The 22,896-nt window shown below is 34.3% G+C and overlaps 1 non-coding gene across 1 annotated transcript; it reads left to right on the forward strand.

Moving 5' to 3' along the window:
* Positions 1–20,103: 20,103 nt before the first annotated feature.
* TRNAL-AAG lies at positions 20,104–20,184 on the forward strand. The gene has a single exon. It is a non-coding gene; the product is annotated as a tRNA-Leu (tRNA).
* The last annotated feature ends 2,712 nt before the right edge of the window (positions 20,185–22,896 follow it).

A 22,896-nucleotide genomic window follows, 5' to 3' on the forward strand; every position in this document is an offset into this window, starting at 1 on the left:
TTGTTCCTTTAAGTACATTGACAGCTCCTCATCTCTTTGAAGAGTACAAACTTTTTTTTCCTTAAAAATTTTTCACATAGATTAATAGAAAATAGTTTATGCATAAACAAAAACTAACATATAATGGCTTATAGATGCTCTCAAATAACTAGTGAAAAATAGTACATATTAGTATGTAACAATAATATCTAACTAATATATATTCATCTCATGTGATATTCATCCTCAATAATGACTCAGAAGAAAGTCATATTCTAATATGCATTATAATAAATTCAGTAAGGTTATAAAACTAACGATAACGACGTTTGACCTTTCAAACAATAGTGACATTTATGCCCCGACCTGGTTGAACAACTAAGAATATATTTCTTTTTATACTTGTTATTTTCTCTTTCTAGAAAATATTTTAGAATCACTTCACTTCACAATATAATATCTTAAGAACCCCTATAATTCTTAAAAATCTCAGGGCATGAGCTCCAATGAAGCCCCTTCAAAATCTTTATTGATAATTCAACTTTCAAGTAGGGCTGAATTAATTTTCACATAAATTTTAGATCTATCTAATTCCAACTTTGTCATTAAGAACATACTTTCATAATATTAAATATTCAACTAATGTTAAATATTGCATGAAATAATTAAATAAGTCTTAGTAGTTTGTTCTTTTTGTGGAGAAATGTAATTTAAAATTTTAAAATCAGGATGGTTTGCTTATAAGTTATATATATATATATATATATAACTTATAAGCAAACCATCCTGATTTTAAAATTTTAAATTACATTTCTCCACAAAAAGAACAAACTACTAAGACTTATTTAATTATTTCATGCAATTGGCTAATTTATGTTGGGGGGACCATATTGTATGGTCCCAAATGTTGCATATGGCTCACGAAAGAAGAGGAAGAGCATCTTAACCAAACATAGGCATGTGATTCTCCCTCCTCTCTCTCTCTCTCTCTCTCTCTCTCTCTCTCTCTCTCTCTCTCTCTCTCACTTTCTCTCTCTCTCACTATATATATATATATATAGATCATGTGGTGGGCATCAAACCATACTCTAACGGGAATGATTTCTTTATCTATAGATGGTTTGCTTTCACCATTAATGTATGGTATTCCTGATGCCTCTTTTAGCTTCAGCTGTGAATCTGGGCTGCCAATAATAATTCATTTATGTGGAGCACCTTTTATGAATTCCCCCTTGTTTTTCCTAATATGACAGTCCAAACCTTATTGAATGAATGCAATTAAAAGAAGTGTAAAAGCGAAGAGCCATAAAACTTAGTGCACACAAATATTTTACTTAAAAGAACATATAGATGATAATTATTGATTGATTATTTAAATATATTATATTCATTTCTCAGCTATTTCATGTTACTTTTATTACTGGCTTGTCGCAAGCATATTCTTCTTATTTCATGTTAGTCTTTATGCAGGCATTTTATGTCCACCAGCTGCTTTAATCCACACGAATTGCCATTACTTTTACTCCCCCACTCAATTCATTTCTTCAAAAGACTATGCATTTTGCTCACTTTTTTGCAAATGTTCACAACATTTGGCTTTAGAATTGCATGTCGGCTTATTATTAAATTAGATAAAGCAAGGAAAAGAGAGTTTTAAGTATGGGAACCTTTTTCTTTGGACTTTAGGACATTTAGACTTGTTTAACTTGGGGAAAGAGATAGGAAGTAGTGAGTGGTGGCTACTAGAAGACTTTAGGCATTTGTTTTGGGAGGATAATATTAAGTTTTGTTTTTTTTTTGCAAAAAATAATAACATTAGGGAAAATTAAAACATGTTAGAGTTTCCACTTTTGAGGGATGAGTAGGGTTGTTGACAAGGAGGTGTTTGGTAATATAGTAACCCTATTCTCCTTTTAAATAACAATTAAATTTAGAATTCTAGTTGCTTTTTTGAGAGGAAAATAGCTTTTAAGAAAATAAGTTTAGTGGGATAATAGGAAAGTAGGGAATTTCAAAAGGGCTAAAATGGCATGGCTATACATGGTAGATTTTTTTATGGTAGGTAAAAAGGCATTGAACATTTCTGGAGGGCCTAACACACTGATTTAACTAATATATTTTTCTGTGTCTGAAGGATTAGTTTTAAGGTGAAAAGGATTTGAGACAAGTTGTGTTTACCCATGGTTAACCCAACAAAAAAGGTTTGGAGTGGCTTCCTAGGTAACTCAGAGGGTTAGCCTACTCGAGGAGGTGAGTGGACAAGCTTTTAAGGTTTGTTTAGCTCAAGGCAAAGTTTCTTTATGACTTCTTATTTAGGTTAAAGTGGGGTAATAAGTGGGTTTAAGACATTGGAAGAAGTCCCACCTATTACCATTTAAGGAAAACAAGCATGCACATGGGTGGCATGGTTTGAGCATCGTTTAATGTGGAGAGAACATGTCTAGAATTATGGGTACAACGTTCACAAAGAATTGCCAACTTACTGTTATTTGGGCATTTAATCACCAAAAAATCAGACGTATTGGGATTTAAACGAACCGCGGGTGGTTTGGCAGGTGTATTACTCGGAGATGTGAGGTTATCCTCAGGGTTTGAGCGGTACCGCGGGACTAGTGTTATCAGTGGTATTGCATGACTGCAGCGCGGTGTGGAGGGGTTATTGCAGAGAGTGCATGCGAGATTGCACGGGCGTGTGCGCAGCAGTGAACGGGTGTGCGCTCGTAGGATCGCAGGGATGTGCATGTGGGATTGCGGGGGCAAGCACATGGGATTGCAAGAGCAGGCGCACAATCACAGGCTGGTGTGCACTTGTAAGATTGTGGGAGGGTGCGCGTGGGATTGTGGGGGTGTGCATACGGGATTGCGAGTGGGTGTGTGCGGCCGCGGGTAGATGTACGCTCGTAGGACTGCGGGCGTATTATGGTGTTACCGCAGTTTAGTGAGGGTAGGAGTTATTAGGTGTGTTAGTGAGGGTATAAATCAGTGTTTTTGGGTGTTTCATGTGGTGGTATATTGGTAGCATTATGGTGTTATTAGGAAATTTTGTTGTGTTATTATGGGGATTTGCAAGGGTTTAACATGTGGTGTTATTGTGGTTGTATTGGGATGAAAATATGGTTGTATTGTGGGGTTATTGAAGGATTTTTGGTGTTATGATGAGGGTTTTCAAAGGCTTGTTTGGTGGTGTTATGTTGACATTGAAATGATAGTATTGAGGTAGTATTGAGGTGTGTTAAGGTAGTATTGGCATTGTGTCTAGCCCAAGTTAAACCCAAGTCTAGTCTAAATCCTTCTTTACTTCAATTCAACCGATGAACGCAAGGCAGGACATAATTGGTGGATGTGGTGAGTTTTTGGCATTGTTAAGGGGGAAATTCAAGTGTTTTCTTGGCAATTGGATTTATGGAATGGAGTTCTATGTGGGTTGATTTGAATACTGGGTGTATTTGAAGTGAATTTGATGTGGATTGGTCAAATTTGGCCATGAGGCTTGGGATTTGGTGGGATGATGATTTGGATTTAGAATTTTGTATAGGATTTAAGGTAAAGTGGTGTGAATTGAAACTTTGGGTCCATGAGAATAGGATTAGAGGTCTTGACTTGATTCTGGAATTGAAACTTAGGTAATCTTACATGATTTGGAGAGGTGAGGAGATACTGCAGTACAAGGTAATTGACCAAAGCATAAAAAGCCTCCCCAAAGCCTTATTGTCCCAAAATAAATTATTTTGGAGCCTCCACATTTTAGTCTCAATATTCCATGTGCTGGAGGTTTATGACCATCTATGTGAGGTTCCAAAAGGATCACACTGTACTAGGAACCTCAAAGGAGGGGGATGTGAGGCTAGTGTGTGGAGTGGAATGCCCTAGCCACCAAGGGTCAACAAGGTGTCCTTAAGGCCTTATGATTCTATAGGAACTCATCTTTGAGTCTTCACATGTTGGTCCTAACCTTCCAAGTGCTGGAGGTTTATGAAAACCCATGTGAGAAAAAAAAAAGCCAAGAAATGGCTTGAAATCCTGAATGGGGTGGATCCCATCACTAGTCTTCTAGAATAGTCAAAGGAAAAGTCCTATGGCTAGATCCTAAGTATTAAGAGGAAAACTAAATTTCACCAAAAATGAGGTCAACAGTGTTTTGTAGTTTCTTATTACCTCTAGCATAATTACATCACTACTTTTTCTTATTCTTTAATTAACATGACATATTTTTTATAAATTATAACCTTTGCAGTTAAGAGAATTGACATATTGATACTTATTCTTTCCAGAGGTTTGAGTTGCCCCCTTCATTTAGATAGAAAATGGTCGCTTACTAAGAGTTTGGCTTTATTTAGAATGTCATCATGATGGACTAGCCTCATATGGATTTATCTTATTTGAGCCTGAAAAGATCTCTTAATTGTAGACACTTTCAACTTATTATCTTGGTTGGACCTAATTATTCATTTATTCTCAGAGTTGGTTCTAGTAATTCTTAGTTGGTCGTTTATATCTCTTGGTACCAATTTCGATAAAACCCTTATTTTATGTATTTTTTCTTGGTTTTAAATCGATAGTGTATTATCATCTAACTAGTTTATTTTATTTATTATCTTGTATCTGGTCTTCTTAGTCTAGTTTGACTTAGTTTTGTATGGACCTATAATTCCTATTATTAATTAAGGTTATTGTTATCATCATCTCGTGTCTTATTCTATGTTGTATTCCTTCTTTGTAGGGTTGTAGATTTAGAGATTGGACAATTCTATTTGCAAGCTTTGTGTTGGTTATTGCTTGTAGCTTAATGAGCATTTTTCTTTATTCCCTTCTCTTCTTCCATCTTGCTTTATTTTTTGGGACCTTGGATAATTCGATTTTGTATGTTTTTCTATTTTCCTGGAGTTGAACCCCATTGTTCCCCATTGTTTCCATTTAAAAGCAACACACACACACAAGTCAGTGATGTAAGAAGTATTGTGCCTGTTAAACAACTATGACAAATATATATCATAAATCATCATTCTTGGGTATATAATATTGAGAATAAAATCTGGTACAATAGAGCTAAACAAATTAAAAAATGAAAGAAAAATAAATTAAATTTAAAGTGGGTCGACAATTGATTAATTCATATTTATGTTAAATTAAAAGGTTGCAATTAAAATATTAATTATGCATTGATTTATTATTCATTGCTAATCTAAATATTTTATATGATGAACACATGAACACTAGGGATTTGTAGAGTAAATTATATAAAAAGATCATCCAGTAGTTTATACCAACAGTCAAATTTCAGAATATTAGCTAGATAATTAAAGAACAAAAGAAAAGAAAATTTTATAAATTAGACATCTAAGACTTAACATTTGATTCCCAATGCTCCCAACATTTTATGTAGGCTAGACAAGAGATATGATAAAAGAGATAATAAGACTAAGTAGTTGTATTGACATAATCTTTGAAAGCTCATGCTACTGCATTGGATGCTGAAATAGGAGCTATGCATTGCCAATAAATATAGAGGAAGAAAAGGGGGATGAGGAAATAGAGGATGAAGAGTGAGACAAAAACAAATATTGATGTTGGACATAAGAAATTAATGTATGTTTTATTTGTGATTGTATAATTATTATTTGGATTAATATGTTTGTAAGAATTTGTTAAATGTTGGTTTTGTTTATGTTCATTCATATAAACATTACAATCTCATTTTATGATTCCAAATTTATATTTTTAATGTTTTGTTGCATATATATATAATTATTATGGATGACATTTTTTCTTTGAATAAAAGTATTATGTATATATTTTATGTTTGGAAATTATGTAAAGGAGGTGCTATTTTTTAAGAAAATCTATATTAGTTTTTAAAGGATTTACAAGAAAATACAAATGCTAAAAGATGATACAATGAGCGATGTATGACTTGCTGGTGAAACATGAATGGTAGATTCTTTTTTTTTTTGTGTGCGCTGGAGATATCGAGTTATTCTCTTTAAAGTGGTTACCAATCTAAAGGACCTCAAATTTTCCTTTTTTAATTGGATATAGTCACTAAGAATGATTTTTTTTTTTTGGCGGGGTGTTACTGAATGGTTGTTTTGCTACTACAACCCATCAAATTTTAACAACCAACTTACTAGTAAATTTGTCGTGAAACCCCTTAAGTGGAATGAAGCCGAACTCTTAAACATTGAGCCACCTTTATTGTAATAGTTGGCGCTCGACATTAACTCCAATGTTAAGCATTCTTGCATGGGAGCACTCCAAAAATGAGTGACCTCTTAGTAAGTTACCCTGAGGGGACAAAACCATGAGACCATTTGGCCAAAGCGAACAATATCTTGATGGTGAGAGTTAAGACTATTACAAATGGTGTCACAGGATTACATCTTATGTGACCTAAATATAGAACAAAGTAATATATCATGGGAGCCAAGATGCGACAAAGTGCTTCATGGTAGGAGCCACCTCTTAAATCTGTAGAGGCTACCTTTAAATTGATATATATCTAGTGGTTGACTTTGGGCTAAGAGTATTAACAAGGACATCAATAACTTAAGTAGGGGAGATTATGATGACCTTTAAGTAGAATAAAACGGAACTCCTAAACATAAAGACATCTTGTGATGTATCAATTAGATATTTGATAGAAACTTCAAAGTTAAGCGCGTTGGGAGCACTTCTAAGATGGGTTACCTCTTGGGAAATTACCTCAAGGTGACAAAACTGGGAGGCCATTAGGCACCAACGGACAATATCTCGATGGTTGAGAGTTTATGTTGTTACATATGTAAACCGGAAACTGCAATTTTTTTTGTTTGACATGTGGGTTCTCCCTTCCCCTCATAAATATTGATCCTTTAATTTCTCCTTATAATCATTTTTAGCTTCTCTTTACTTAATTTTCTTCCTAGTTCTTCTTGTAATTTTATTTACTTTATAGTTCCTTTAAGTTGAAATCATGCTCAATAAAGGTTGTAAAATTGGAAAGAAAAAGAAGTATTATTTTGAATATAATGTAACAAAACAAATCTTCCATAAAATTTTTAGGATGTATTACTCTTCATGTAATAATATTTTCTTATGAATGCAATAAATAGTTTAGTATATTAATACTATTAAATTTCATATTTAAGTCTAAAACATGCTTATATTTGAAATGTATAGTCAATATGTAGCTTTAAAATAACTATACATAAATACATATAAATTTTCTTAACCTTATTGTCATTAAATTCCAACCATTTATCTTTTAAGCTATTAAATAGTATTGTATATTGACATCCTCAACATGCCTTAAAAACATGCATCGGACTCAAGTGAGTATACAAGAAGATACACGATGCAACTTCAAATCAAGTACATGACTCGCCCCATGAGTTTTATTGACATTGACTTTTGTTCCCATGCGAAGAACTTCAAATCAATGGTCAAAGCTTATGAGGAAGACTTTGACTAAGGAATGAAACATGAAGTGATTGCACAATTGTATGACAAATATAAATAGAAGTCATGTAAAAGAGACATGTGGCTTGTCCGTTAAGTAATCAATAGTTTATATATTGCAATTATAATTGAATTTTGTTATTTTAGTGTTGGTTTGTGAGTAATATAAAGTTATGTGATTTTCTCCTTCATGGATACTTTGATGAGTTTCCAATAACTTGTAGGAGGAATGACCGGAGGCTATGATACGAGCCTCGATCATCTCTCATGCGTCAATAATAGTACCACACCCTACACTCGGAGGGGTGGGGGTGCCTAACCACTCGAGCTCGCGTCGCAAGGCAGTGCACTCAGGAGGGCTCAAACCTGTGACCCTAAAGGACTTAAAACTTCGTAGATGCCAACCAAAGAGTTACAACGAGTGGCACATCAATTTTGATTTACTTCGAGATTTGTGTTGTATGTGAAAGTTTTGTGTTGCACTAATATCAAAGCAAATACAATGTTTTTTAAAACTATTTGAAGATAACTGTAATCATGATATCCTCATAATATTTATTTGAAAAAAAAAAACACAACGGCGTGGATTGCACTACGCCATGCATCTGACTGCGTGGATCGCACCACTTCGTGCGTCTGGTGGTATGATCCGCGTCATCGTCTGAATGTCTGGTTTACAAGACGTAATATTTCCTTAATAGATTGAAACCTACAAATTGATCCCATTAAGCTCAATCCATAGCTGCTGCAAATTTCATTTGTAATGAAATAATGAAATACACTGGGTATATGATCTACCTAATTGAGTCAAAAATGTAATCAACCAGTATTTTTTATTTTTCTAGTTTCACTTTTTAATGAAGTTTTTTAGTGACAAACTAATAATATTTAATTCCCATTAAAAAATTCTAATTAAATAAATGGGGCATTTACATACATGCCATCCAAATCCTTTTTATTCACATATTTAACTCCTAAACTTTGCTTTTTTTTTGCATTTATACCACCTAAATCTTGCATATCACATCAAAATACTAATTTATTAACTTTTAAAAGAATGAAATGCTCCTGTTTCATGCATAAGTAAGGTGGTTTGTTGTAAAAATAAAAGTTTAGGTGTTAGATATGTAAATACATTGGTTTTGGGTGGTATGCATGTAAATCTTTCAGAATATTTTACTTTCAGCATGTCGGCCTTCATTATATAATGGCAAAGTGGGCCTAAATGAAAAGCAATTAAGTCGACTAACCATAAGATTCTTAATTAGAAATTGCAGCATAGTTAATACTTTGATATGACATTAAATATGTTTTGATGGGCATATTTAACAACCCATTATGAAGACTTTGAAGGTAATTGTGAGCTGTTTCACATTCATGTGATGATTTCTTACACAAGGACAAAAGGAAACATAATAAACTAAGGAGATGTATTCATCAATCAACTTGGCATTACAAAAGTTTAGATAAGAGGGAGTGACAGTTTGACCTAGTTCAAAGTAGACCCAACGAAGGGGTCCACTAAAGAGATACAAAATAAAGTTGACATAGTATGACTCAAATATAGTAGACACATCTAAGAACAAAATAGGGCATATAATTTCAATGATAATAGCAGACATCATTTATACATGGTAAGCCAAATGAAACAACATACAATCACACTTCCAATTGTAAGCACTATAGCAAGTCTTCATAGTAAATGTGGTATCCACTATTTGGAGATAGTGTGTACTTAGGTCTAAGTATAACTTGTCCCGTACTAACTTATGTCAAGTCACCCGTGCGGCTTTAGCGCTCTTCCTTGGTACTAAATCAACCTAATTCTTAGAATGCTTGAACCTGTAAGCACAAAAAAACACTCTTGGAAGAAGAATAGGGAGAAGTATTGGAGAAAGAAACACTTCACTAAGAAAGAGCGGATACAAGACTTGAATGCTTAGGATCCTTGGTGATTTTTGGATGGATCCAAATGAGGGGGAGGGACTTCTATTTTTAGTCCTCCCCAAGCTTAAGAGAGCTTTCTAGATTACATTTGAATAGTCTAGTTTCTAGATAATTATTTACCATTCACTTGTATACATAACCTTAGACCTTTCTAGGTTATTCTTGAGTTATCCTTGGAGCTTTTAGACACACCTCAAAATTACCTATTTTTATCTATGTATTTCATGCTTATTTTTAATGATATTGCGCTTTAATAAAATATATTTTTAATTTCAGGTGTAAGAAATAGAGATTAAGAAAAAGGGGAGCAAAAATGGTCAATTGAAGCCGAAGACACAAAACGTGACTTGACCCCTGGGCGTCAAGATGTTCTAGAAAGTCAATACCTAGGCGTGAAGGTTGGGCTCCTAGGTGTCAGAAACAGTTTGCCCAATATTCATTGAATTTGGACGAATTTCGAAAAAGTGTCCCTTGGTTATTTTCATAGTTTTATATATAGAAGAAATTTCTACACATTTAGAGGTGGAGAAAAGAGAAAAACTTAATTTTTATTAGTAGTTTAGGCTACTATAGAGATAAGCAACCACTATAGTGAGAGTGTGGTGATTGTAGAGTCTTGTGTGAGTCTTGTGAAGTCAAGTTCTTTCAGAAAACTTCAAATGATTGCTTGAAAATAAGTTTGAGACAAGTATTTGTACCTTTGTTTAAGATTTGTCTTGTAAACTTGATTTATATATATATGATGTTTTGTTTTGTTATACCCATGATTTCTAAGTAGTTTTCTTTTTTTTCTCCTTGCAATAAGAATAAATGATATGTGGGATTAGAATGTTTGAAAGATTTCTTCTATTCAAACAATTTGTGATGATATTTTCACTAATTCTTCATTTACTTTACAAACTGACCATTTATGATATTAACACCCGTTGCGAAACATAATGACCCGAGAAGGTTATGATTTTCAACAGCTAGTAAGTACCACACTAAACCTTTGAGGAAAGGGGATGTCAAATCCAAGGAGTAGTGCAAATAAATATGGAGATAAGTTTTGATGGGCGTAGAATTGGTGTTTCTATTAAGATGGCACAGTGGGTAATCTATAAGTGAATTGGTGTCAAATCCAAGGGGTGACAGCTAGATCCTTTACTAATTTGGTCTATTGTTGGAACTAAGGATGGTCTCTGGTAGGTTCTATAAAGATGGCACAGTGGGTAATCTATAAGTGAGAGGCTAGAATTTACTCAGCACTATCACACAAGCTGGAAATAACTTTAGATTAGCCAATGTTTTTTCTGCTCCGAAGGGGTAAAAAATAGGTATGTTTTTTGTCACATTACCTCATTTTCATCTTTAATCATTTGATTCCTGCACAGATTTACACTCTCTTTGCAAGGGAAAAGTCTTTTTTATTAAAATCGTACTTCTTTACACTTTTTTAATTTAGAGACTTTACATTTACTTACACTTTTTTAATTTAGAGACTTTACATTTACTTTTAGCAGCAGTTGTCACATTAGTTATACCCTTTTACAAACAGTTCAATGTTATTCTTCGACAAATTTAGTTTACATATTAAGTAGAAATATTTCTAAGTTAGCATATTAAATTCATTATTTTCCCTGTGGGTTCAATACAGGGGTTTTAAATAAAATTCTATATTATTTGAAACGATATGTATACTTGTGTAGTACCCATAGTGTGTAAACTTTTAATCAATTTAATTACATTGCAATACAGGGGTCAACATTCTAGCCATCTTTTCAGTCTTAAATAATTACGTAATTGCGGGTCAGGTCAAATTTTTGGCATCATTGCCAGAGAAAATAATGAAATTTTTAGACTTAGAAATTTTTTTATTTTTATTTGGCTTTAGATTTATTTAGGGAGAATTGTATTTTATTTTGTTTTACTAGATTTGTTTATTTTCTAAAAATATAAAAACATAAAAAAATTGAAAAAAATCAAAAATTCTAAAAAACCCAAAAAAGTATAAAAAATAACTAAAACATTTTTATTTTAAGAGTTTTGTTCTATTTTTAATTTTTGAATTTTTAAATGTGCATGCATAGCTTGGGATCTGAAGGTTTACTACCCTATAATTTTGAGTTAGAACGAACTATTAGAAAATTTTGAAAATGAAAAGAACTTCATAATATTCAAGAAATGACAAACATCACAAAATCACTTAAATAACCAAACTGTTGAAAACGATCATGATTTACAAAGACCTTTAAGGGACTATACAAGCCCTACAACATATGAAATTCATTCAAGTGTACAATAGTGTGAGCTTATAATGGATGATATAAAAACCCTTGGAGTTAAATTAAACTTGAGATGTAACGGTATTATCATATGAAAAAAGAGCAATACAGGGCAAATGGGTCCACAAGTTGAAAGATGTGTCGTATGGTATCAGATGCTACAAGGCAAGTCCTCTTATGAAGGAGTTACACAGACGTAACGACTACATTGAGGTTTTTCTCCAGTGATAAAGGTGACAACAACCAGAGTTATGCCAAGTTTAATAGTAAAAAGAAGATCGACATCTTGAGCAGATGGGTGTAAAGATGGCCTTCTTACATGGAGAATTGGAGTAATTATACATGGTACAACTGCAAGGTAATGAGGTTTCAGGAAAAGAAAATTAGTTGACAAGCCGAAGAAACATTACTATGGTTAAGCTTTGACAAGTTCATGAAGTGACAAGCAAACCATGATTATTTCCTCAAAAACTTCGGTAATTGTTATATCATATTTATTTTGTATGTGGAAGACATTTTAATTATATAGACAGATATAAAAAAAAATCAAGATTTTAAAGAAGCAATTATAAGGAGATTTCAAGATAAATAATGGAGATTTAACCAAAAAAATCAACATGAACATGGTGCAAGTACACTAAAATTCTCTCAAATAGTATGTTGAAAAGATTTAATAGAGATTTAACGTAAAGTAAAACTAGGTATCGCTTAAGTCTAAAGCAAAACTAGAACAGATGGGAACTTCTTATGCTTCCAACAGTTTTTATGAGATCAAATATAAATGAGTGGTCAGCATGTACTCCGGCAACCCTTACATCTCTGAGAGACGATGGAATGGGATTAATCTTAAGTATTGAAGAGAAACAATCAACATGACACTCTAATTTGGAAGTACAAAGAACAATCTATAGGGATTTATGTATGATCAGAAATGACAGGATGATGTGATAGTATAAGAATGAGATTTATCTTCACTTGGGAGTAAAAAGCAATGAGCTTGAGTTTCAAGTAGCACGTTTTAACTACGAAGGCAACATACATTACAATCACTAAGGTTAGTAAGATGCAAGGAGCAAAAGATTGAAAAATTTCGTAGTGATAATATGAATGCAACTTACTTTGCCAATAACACTAATTCTCATTTTATGACAATCTGAGATATCACTTTATATACACACCCCTAAAAGATAGCCAATATATACCATGAAATTTTTTACATATATTAAAGAGTATTGACAAGTAAATACTCCTAAAAGATACACAATACAAATCTTAAAATTTTGTAGATATATTGACAAATGTGATGACTATTGAGAAACAAGACTATATGAAACAAGGGGAGTTGTACAAAATTATGAAAGTGACAGATGGATAGGCAAGTCTAATGGACATGCATAAAGCGCTATCAGTAGTTAATTATGTGGTTTAAATCCTTAATTCAAAAACAACGAAGGCAGCTTTCTCATGCCAAATCTCTTGACACAGACTTCTTTATGAAGGTGGTTCACGTAGAAGATGATTTTGAAGAGAAAGCTCGCTTATAAGATTTAAGATGAAAGTTTAGAATAACATCTACAACGCTGCAAATTCAGGAAGGCAAATCCTGCCTTTAATAGCAATTTAACCGCTTCAATTATCCTCCTAAACTCATGAAATTTTGATGATGATAAAAATAATATATTCGAAATTTTGGATCATTAGAACATTAATAATACAACCCAAAATTGTATCCAAATTACATCACTTAACAATCACATCAAATTATAATGGAAAGATCACATCAATTCAAATATAAAACAAGTGATATGTAAATACGACATATTTTTACAATTTTATCCCGAACTGCTGTTACATCAGCTCTCTATTTTCCAAAACTGTATGTGAGAACCAGAAACAGACATGAAAAATCAACCTTCACAATGCAGTGATGGAATATAAGCAAAGCTCCCTGAAAAGAATAAAAAAAGAAATTAGAATCCAATTAAAGAAATATTCTTAAGAACTTGAACAATACTTACATGAACAGTACACTTCTCATTACAATGTTTTTCCACCATGATTATATACATAAATATACTATAAACCAAGCTGCTGGTTCTCATGCTCCAAACTGGGAAGAAGTGAGGCTGCCGAGCATGACCTAGCAATGACTGACCTTCACTTCTTAAAATTACACATTTTGGCTTATGTAAAAAGTAAGACCTTTGCTACTTAAAAAAGTTTAAAAAACAAATCATATCACAAACTTGAAAGTATGATACTTCCATGAAATACTACTAATTTTACAAAACTAGCTTAAAACATAAAAAAAGCAACAATAAAAAAAGATTTACAATTATGAAATTATGACTGTGACAAGATCACCCAAGTCTAGATCATGCTGGCAGCTTCACCTGTTCCCTCGAACACATTTAGTCAGATTCCACTGCATTTGCATTGATGAAAGCTTGCGAAAGTAACTCAGGAAACATTGATACATGACCAAGGATGGTGAAAGTAATGAAGGAATAAAACTTGAAAAATAGATGGAAATTAGCATGACCTAGAAGGGAAGAGATAAATATTGTTTACCATACTAGCAATTAATTAGCAAGCATATAGCATGTGGATGAGGTGTTAATTTAAATACCATAAGTCAACCCCAAGATCCCTAGCAGCAAATCAAAATAGAAGAAAAGGTGGTTGAATCTTCTTCCTCTTAATAAGACAAGCAAGAAAACACATGCAAGAGCTTCGCTTCCCAACAAGCATTAATTATACTATATCAAATCATATAAAAAAACCAATTTTAAGCCACGAAATATAATTTTTAAGCCTCAAATGAGCTTATACTTCATTTGAAAGCACAGAATGGAAAGAAAGAAAGAAGCTTGCATGAATAAGTAAAAGAAAGAGAACAAAAAAATATTGGGAATGAATCATTAGCGATAAGGAAGAAAACAGAGCACTAGGAAGGAAGTATGAGGAAGGTGCGGTAACACTTGGAGGAATATATAGTAGGAAAGGCAGCAAGGCAGTTGGAAGCTTTAATGGAGGAGAGAGAGAGGGAGATGGAAAGCGTGCAATTATGTAATATAAAAAATGTAGAATATAAATATAGTTAATCAGAGCAGAGTGGCGTGGGAAGAAGAGGGTAGGTGTGCAGGAGTAGGGTGGCATCGAAGCAGGATGTGAGGATTGGACCAAGACATAGGGGTCGTACCCCATGCGCGCTCTACCACAGAGAAAGAAGAATCCAGATATTTATATATAGAGAGAGAGAGAGAAAAGAGAGGGAAGGAGTGGGACAGTCCGCCGCGTTAGAGTTTCAAAGCTTCATAATATCGAGAGCAGAAGATTCACTTCAAAAGAGGAGGGTTTTCTTTATTCAGATTTATATCTGTTTAAAAAAGTTGTTTTTGAAGTGTGTAGTGAAGATAATTTAAAGGAAATTTCTTTAAATAGTTTTATAAAGATTATAGCTTTTAGTTTGCAATTTGGATGGAATGAAAAAAAATAAATGTGTATGCACAAAAACTAGACTGCAGACATGAAATCAGGATCATCTTGCCAACATTGTAGTAGGTAGATCAGTAGAAGTGGCCGGACCTGGCCGATCAACTAAAAGTGGCGGAATCTGATTTTCGAATCGATATGTTCAGCCGAAGAGGTTGAATCAAACCAACACACAAAATAGAGTACTAGAGACTAAAATCTTGCCTGAAGTACAATCCGATCAATATTAAATAAATTTGATTATTTTTTATGTCTGGCCCATCGCACAAGACAAATATGCATCAGACATTAATGTCTTTACATCTAGAATGAAGAAACATTGTAGTCAAAATTTTATAGCCAAGGGTCTCCCTTGTAGAGAAGGGAGGGGACTCAGAGAGAGAACGACTTCTAAACCTTTTCTCTCCATCTCTCTTCCTATCTCTTTCTTCTTCTAATGAGTCGAGATATTTTTGGAGATGTGCATCAGGAACTACTATCCATCTATCCTCTTCTGATTCTTTGTTTTCTTTCAATACTATAACTACAGAGATCTTCTATCGGATTGTATGGTATACGGGATGATAATTCCCAAAATAGATTCAACAGATATATTTTATGAAGGAAATTGCATTTGTGATGTATTCTGTTTATTCATTTTTCTAATATCTTATTTGTTCTTAGACTTTTTATTAATGAAAACTGGGTTTGATACTTAGAATTTTAGGGAAAAAGAAATTAGCATTATCTTCTAGGAATGAATTTTCAAACCAAGTGCAATAAAGTTAGAAGGAAATAAATTGACTTGTTGTGGCATATGGGCAAGCAATTGATGGCTTGTATATAACAACTATGCTTATCTTTTTGATATTGTTCACTGGCGGCTCAATTAATAAACTTGTCTGATATGTAATGATGAAAATCACATTAAGTTGGCTTTTACTTTTATCTCTTTGATTTGTGATGCAATGCTACCTGTATTTTGACCTTCATATATATCCCTATGATGAGACTATTGCGAGTGTTTTTGGTTGGATATTTCTTGATTATGGCTCAATAATTACTATCAAGATTATGGACGTATGATTTTTAATTTAATGAGAAAATATTTCATCCGATAAATTAGATGTGTAGCCACATCACATTGTTGGACGTGGAGTGTGGTGAAATTCACATCATTGTCTGCACGTTTGGATGACAGTTATAATATTTTTCTTGATTTTTATTTGCTACATTCTTCCCCAAATAGTTTCATTATATCCATTATTTTGTGTCGCTCATACTTTATGTCTTTCTTCCTCTTTAATTGTAAGTGTTCACTAGTTACAATAATTGAAAATTTCACACTAATAATTAGGCAACTGCGAAGATGTTTTGTCTGGTTTTAATTTGAATAAATGAATCTGTTGAATCCAAAAAGTGTGAGAAAAACACCGAGGTATAGAGCGGCACACAAAAAAAAGATGGAGTGTACAATAGAGAATAGAAAGAGTTTCTAAATTTTTTTCATGATATAGACCCCTTATTTATAGGAATGGGACTTAGTATTTCAAAATTATAGATCTGCCCATTCATCATGAACTTTTAGAGGGTCACTTTAGTAAATTACAAGAACATTTGAATAAAATAAGGCTCGTTGATTTATCTGAATGGTGACAAGCTCGTCAACCGTTCGTCCCGTCTTGACTCTGTAGATCCAAGTTTGGGTTATCTGACGACTGGTTTGAAGAAGGTCGATCATCGTTTTGAGGGCAAGGTCCTTTGATACACTTGTTGGCATCTTACATTTTCCTAGTCAGCACATGATATGTCTGTCATTTGGTAACCTTCTGTTGTCAATTACTGTAGGTGACCGGTTGGACAATCGATCATCCCCTTTCTTCAGAGCCATCTGATTGTATTGAGATTTGTGCGGACGTATTTTTTTGTAAATATTTAGTTTCCTGATTTTCTTATTTCTTAAAAATAGTGCAGTGCATAAAAACAAGGGTATCTTTTTCAGTGGTAAAAGAAAAAATACATAAAAGTTACAAATTAAACATCATTATTATTCCCAGGTCACTTTAAATAAGCCACAGAGTAAGAGAAGTTCGCGCAGTCTTCCTTCCTTCTTGACCATTGGCTCTTCCCTCTCATTCCGTTTGAGTCTGTCACAAGTTTTAGTGCGGGAGGCTCATCCGCTGATAAGAATGCTCTCCATAAAGCTCTGGGTGGCATCTGAACCCTAGCCCAAAAATCGGAGGCAAAGAAAAAACTTATGGGTGATAGTTATGTGGGGAAAGTGAGCAAAAAAGAGGGCTATGCAGAGGTTTAAGACTGTTGATCATGAGGATCACATTGGATCCCCCGATTCCCTGGTAGGCTCGTTACAGGAAAGAGTTTTGGAGTAGACCAGGGGTAATCCCAACGATTACTTTATTGATCAATCCTCAAAAGTGGGCGCTCCTGTCGGACTAAAAGAAACATTCTTCCAAACGGTTGTAGGGCAATGACTCCCCAAGGTGGACTCGAGGAGGCGACGACTGAAGCTGAGAAATGGCTTTAACCACCAAAAGGGCGGCCTTTCCTCAGTGGGTGAAGGGCTAGAGAAGACCGGTGAATGTGCTATTTCTTATATCACATCTAAGTAGAACCAAATCTAGAGTACGTAGCTTGAATTATGTCCTTTATATTTCTTTCTTTGGTGCATTTGTAGAAGTTTCGATTGTCATTTCTATCTCCTACGGTACTCACATCAAGTTTGAGGATGATACGATTGTTGTTGAGCAAATCTTTGTGAGGGGAGTGGACAGTGCAGAATAAGGTGTTGCAGAATAAGGTGCTTATCGAGCAGGGTGTTGTGGAACAGGGTGCCATGGAGCAGGGTGCTACAGAGCAGGGTGCTATGGAATAAGGCGTTGTGAGATATAGGATGGATGAGAACTAATCTCTCGATGGGGGAAAGAGTATGGTTTGGCAAGGGAAGAGAAAGTAATCGGGGGGTGTCGGTGTCTTCTGACTTCTTGAAGCACCGTCTTGCTGAAATGGATGAACACTTCCTTTGTACATGGGATATCATCGAGGAGATAGTGAAAAAGGAGTTGTTGAGGTCTTGAAGAGGGTCAATCGGGTGGGAAAAGAGGTTGTTTCATTGCGCGAGGAATTTTCTGCCTTGCGAGTGGGAGATGCTTGCTGTTTGAGGGGAGATAATGCGCTTTTGCTTGGCGTTGTTAGCCTTTAGAGAGGGCTTTGTTGTTCAGTTGAGGGACGGTCATAATGACCTTTTTAGGATATGCGGTGAATGCAGGTATAAGAGATTGCTTCACCGAGGAATTGTCTACGGTATATATATATAGACAGTGTCCATGTCTTTGGTGGCGGAGGGTTTTTGCACCTCTTTGTGATTTGTCATTTTCCTCCTCCCTCCACTCTTCTTCTACTTAACATCATGAGTTTCATGGAGCGGAAGTTCTCCCATGCTTCAGAGGTTTCAGTACTTTCTGCAGTGGATGTGAGGGAGATCTAGAGTCTTTATGTTCTTGACCCCTTCGATTCAACTTGGACTAGCAGCTAATCCCGAGCAAGCCATGAGTCATTTTTTCTTTGACTTAGTCTTCTACAAAGATAAATTTAAAATGGGTCTTCAACTGTCATTCTATAGGGAGTTGCAGTCGATCTTTGACTAATATGGGATCATCCCTCTAAGGTTCTTCAAAATTTGTGGTTGTTATAATGACTTTCATCCTTTTTTTGTCAAAGGATGAATATTCCCTGGTCGATCAACCTAGTCAACCATTTCTTCTTATCCTTTAGAATCATTCGAGATGTTTACATTCAGTTCATCAGTGGCTCCAAGGTCTACATGGTTGGTCCTGAAAACAAGATTAAAGATTAGAAAACAAAGTTTTTGGTTGGCTCTGTTGACCTTACTTTTTGTTGAGGTTTAGTCTTTCTTTCTTAGAAGCCTAGAATCTAGTCATATGAATTTCCTATTGATTATTCTAGAGGACTAGTAATGAAACCCTACCCTGTTAGAAATTCTAAACACTTATTTACTTTTCTTGGAGTTCCACATGTTTGGTTCTATCTTCTAACACTTAGTAGGATGAAACTAGCATTGGGGAGCTCAAAGAAGGATTCTCATATGACTGTCTGACATTAGAGTTAGCCCAAGTTGGTGTGGTTTTGGTCATGCAGAAACACACTTGCACCTCTCACTTTCACTCACAACCTAAAATCCTAAACGACACATGCTTAGCATGGCTCCCTATTTTTGGAGACTCATGTGGGTGGTCCCTCAAACTCTTAGCCCATGGCTAGGATGGCTAGGACTAACACATGGATGATCCAAAATGAGGGTTCCATTGGTCTTATGGCTCAAAAAGGGTGATTTTTTGATTAACATCCTTATTGATAGCAATTCCACAAGACTCCAATTTTTGACCTTTTTTCCCCCAAACTTTTCCATAATTACCAAAATATCCCAAGAATCCTAAAATTTTAAAAAATGCCCAAATTGTTAATTTCTCCTCAAAAATCATTTCAGATCATTTCAAATCACTCAAATTGCTCAAAACACTCAAAAATTTTCAAAATTCTCAATATACCCATAAAATTACAAAAATTATCAAAATATCCTTCATGTCCAAAAATTTCCCGAAACCACTTCTAAATCAACCTAACCGCCCATTGGGTCCAATTTGACCCAATTGATCAATTTTGACCAAAATCCCAATTCTCACCAAATTTACTTCAATCTCACTCAATTTCAAACCTAAATCAATTATCAACCTATCTAGTCCCAATCGACACCAATTTGGAGCCCAATTGAACAAATCTCCAAACACTAATTTTAATTTTGTGCTTCAGATTAAAAATTAGAAAAATGATGATTTGTTAATAAATAGAAGTGTATAATAGCTAATTCTCTTTCATAAACTTATATTATTTAATTATCAAAATGAAATTGACAATTTAAATGTTATTAATATATAAATAAATTACAATTAAAGCCCACCACAGCTAAGTTGAGATGGCCGAGTTGGTCTAAGGCGCCAGATTAAGGTTCTGGTCCGAAAGGGCGTGGGTTCAAATCCCACTCTCAACAAAATTTCTTTTTTTTTTGGATAAAATAAATAAATAAATAATTTTAATAGGAAGAATAATATTTGAATTTTTTCGGCTGTTATTCATATAAAACTATGTTATGAAAAGCAGGGGATTGGAATATTTACAAATCTGCCCTTTTACTTTTTGGTCTTTTTTAATGCGAAGCTTGAAGTGTGATTACCAAAAGATTCTCTCTTCCTCTCTAAATGCTTTTATATTATAATTTAAGCCTTTTTTTTAAAGCGATATTAACATAAAAAAGAATAAAATTATTAAGAAAAAAAGTAAAGTTTATTACTTAAAAAATAATTTTTTATGAAAATAATACTATCGGAATTGATGCGTCATCAATAAATATTTATCGTTCCACGTAAATTTTGAGACGTGACATGAATCTTGAAGCAATTTTTTTAGCAAGAAACATTCTAAATTGGATTAAAAATCATCTTGAACTAGTATTTCGGCATACTTATAATCATACTGACCGGCTCGATGAGAAGAACACAACGATACTAAAATTGGTCTAATATGAATCTTATCAAGCACATAACAAGTCGTTAAATCAATTTTGAAAGCTTTCAGTATGTAATCGAAAGGTCAAACAAATTCAAATCACACAACGTTATAATCAAATCGAGCGTCTCAACGAGAGGAATACAACGACCATAATATTGTTCAAGTCTGACATTATTAAGGCACTTAAATGTTCATTGAACGATACTTGATTTATGGAATCTTTTCGGGTTGTCCAATTGACTGGTTTGAATCCATTCCTTATTTACAGATAGACTTCTATTATATTCTATAAATATAATTATACCCCCCCTCTTGAGAGACCAGGGAGACCTTGAGGCAGAAAAAGCTAAAGCTTAGAAAGGGCCCTGAAGTTCAGCATCGATTCTGCACCATAGATCTAAGGAACACCTCCCACACTGACAGCCGCCAATCACTGTCAACCACCACCTGTCGGTCGTCCATTGGCCACCACTTGCCCCTTGCGGCGAAGTTTTTTGTAGAGATACAACGTACACTACGGAATCCCAATGTACAATGTGAGCTAGTGAAGCAGTCAATTGAGCAATGCGTCATCTAGTAAACCATGTAGTGCCACACCCCTCATGGGTGTAATGACGCCTCTTGAAGATAATGTAACAATGTACCCCGAAGACTGTGACTTTTTTTGGACCCATAAAACTCTCTTCTCACGACCCACCACTATTGTTTACATGACCAATTACGACCTACGTGGTCCACAACTCTTTCAACTCCTGAATCTAGCTCCTAAGGCCTACGAAATTCATCGCAACTCACCACTATGGTCTACAAGACTAAGTATGACATGTGGCTCACGACTTATGTAGCTAACATCTCCGGCCTATGTGATCTACGGACATCATCGTTGCTCATCACTATGACCTATGTGACTGATCCACCTTAAAATTACATGTTTTTTAGTGCATATTTTAGGACCATGTTAAGCATATTTTTAGTGATATTACACTTTAAGAAAAAGTATTTTGTATATTTTTGGTTTCATGTACATGGAATGGTCATTTTGAAAAAAATGAGTGAAAAATGAGCAAAAATTGTGTAAAATTATATGTCGCCATAACGCCGCCCCTGGCGCTACAACGCCCCTGGCGCTACAACGCCCTTGGCACTACAACGCCACAGACGTGAGCAAATGCCGTTATAGCGCTGGTAACTTCTCTTCAAGAAGATCCATTGAATTTGGTCAAATTTTAAAGGGGTGTTTGAAACAACTTTTGGTTATTTTCAGAGATCTATTAATATGGACGAAAATTAGACGAATTAGAGGACTTTATGGTAGCATTTGAAGTCTCACTTTAGTGTTTAAGTGTATGTTTTAGTGTGTTTTTTATTGTAAGAGTAAGAGTTGAGATTTCTTCAAGAAGACTCCAGAATTTGTGTTGGGGAGAAGACATAAGGTACTTTGTATTTGTGTTTGAGTTTTTGTTTCTAAAACTTGGATTTCAATACAAATTTGGTGTTTTTGTTTTACTCTCTATGAATTCTGAGTTGTTTCCTTTCTTTCTCCTTGCTCTTGGGAATTAATCTTGTGGGATGAGAATGATTTAAAGATTTTTATTTACTTTTAAAAATTATGATGACATTTTCACTGATTCTTCATTGACTTTACAAATTGGCCAGTTGTGAGGTTAAAATCTGTTGAAAAACATAAAGACCCGAGAGGGCTATGATTTCACCCAACTAGTGAGTGTCACACTTCATTCTGGGCAGAGCCGTTGCGATCACTTAAAGGGGAGTGCAGAAAGATAGGGAGATAAGTTTTGATGGACGTAGAATTAATGTTTCTAGGGTGACAAACTAGATTCTTTTTCAAATTTGGTTTAGAGTTTGGATCGTAAAGGTTCCTTGTAGGTCCTATAAAGAGAGCACAATGGGTAATCTTGAGGTGAGAGGCCAGAATCTACTCAGCACTCTACACAAGCTGATGAAAAAAATCTAAATTAGCCAATGTTCTTTGCTAGCACTGGGAGAGGGTAAAGAATATAAATGCTCTATTTGTCACAATACATCATCATGTTTTTAGTCATTCAAATCCTACATAAATTATTATATCATTGCAAGGGAAAAGATCTTTACATATTATTCAAACTCGTTAGAATTACTTTTATTAAGCTGGTAAATATAGTTCTTTCCATTTGCTTTAATTTAGTCTTAACTA

This window comes from Phalaenopsis equestris, unplaced genomic scaffold (assembly GCF_001263595.1).
Source record: "Phalaenopsis equestris unplaced genomic scaffold, ASM126359v1 Scaffold000938, whole genome shotgun sequence".
Classification (NCBI taxonomy): domain Eukaryota; kingdom Viridiplantae; phylum Streptophyta; class Magnoliopsida; order Asparagales; family Orchidaceae; genus Phalaenopsis; species Phalaenopsis equestris.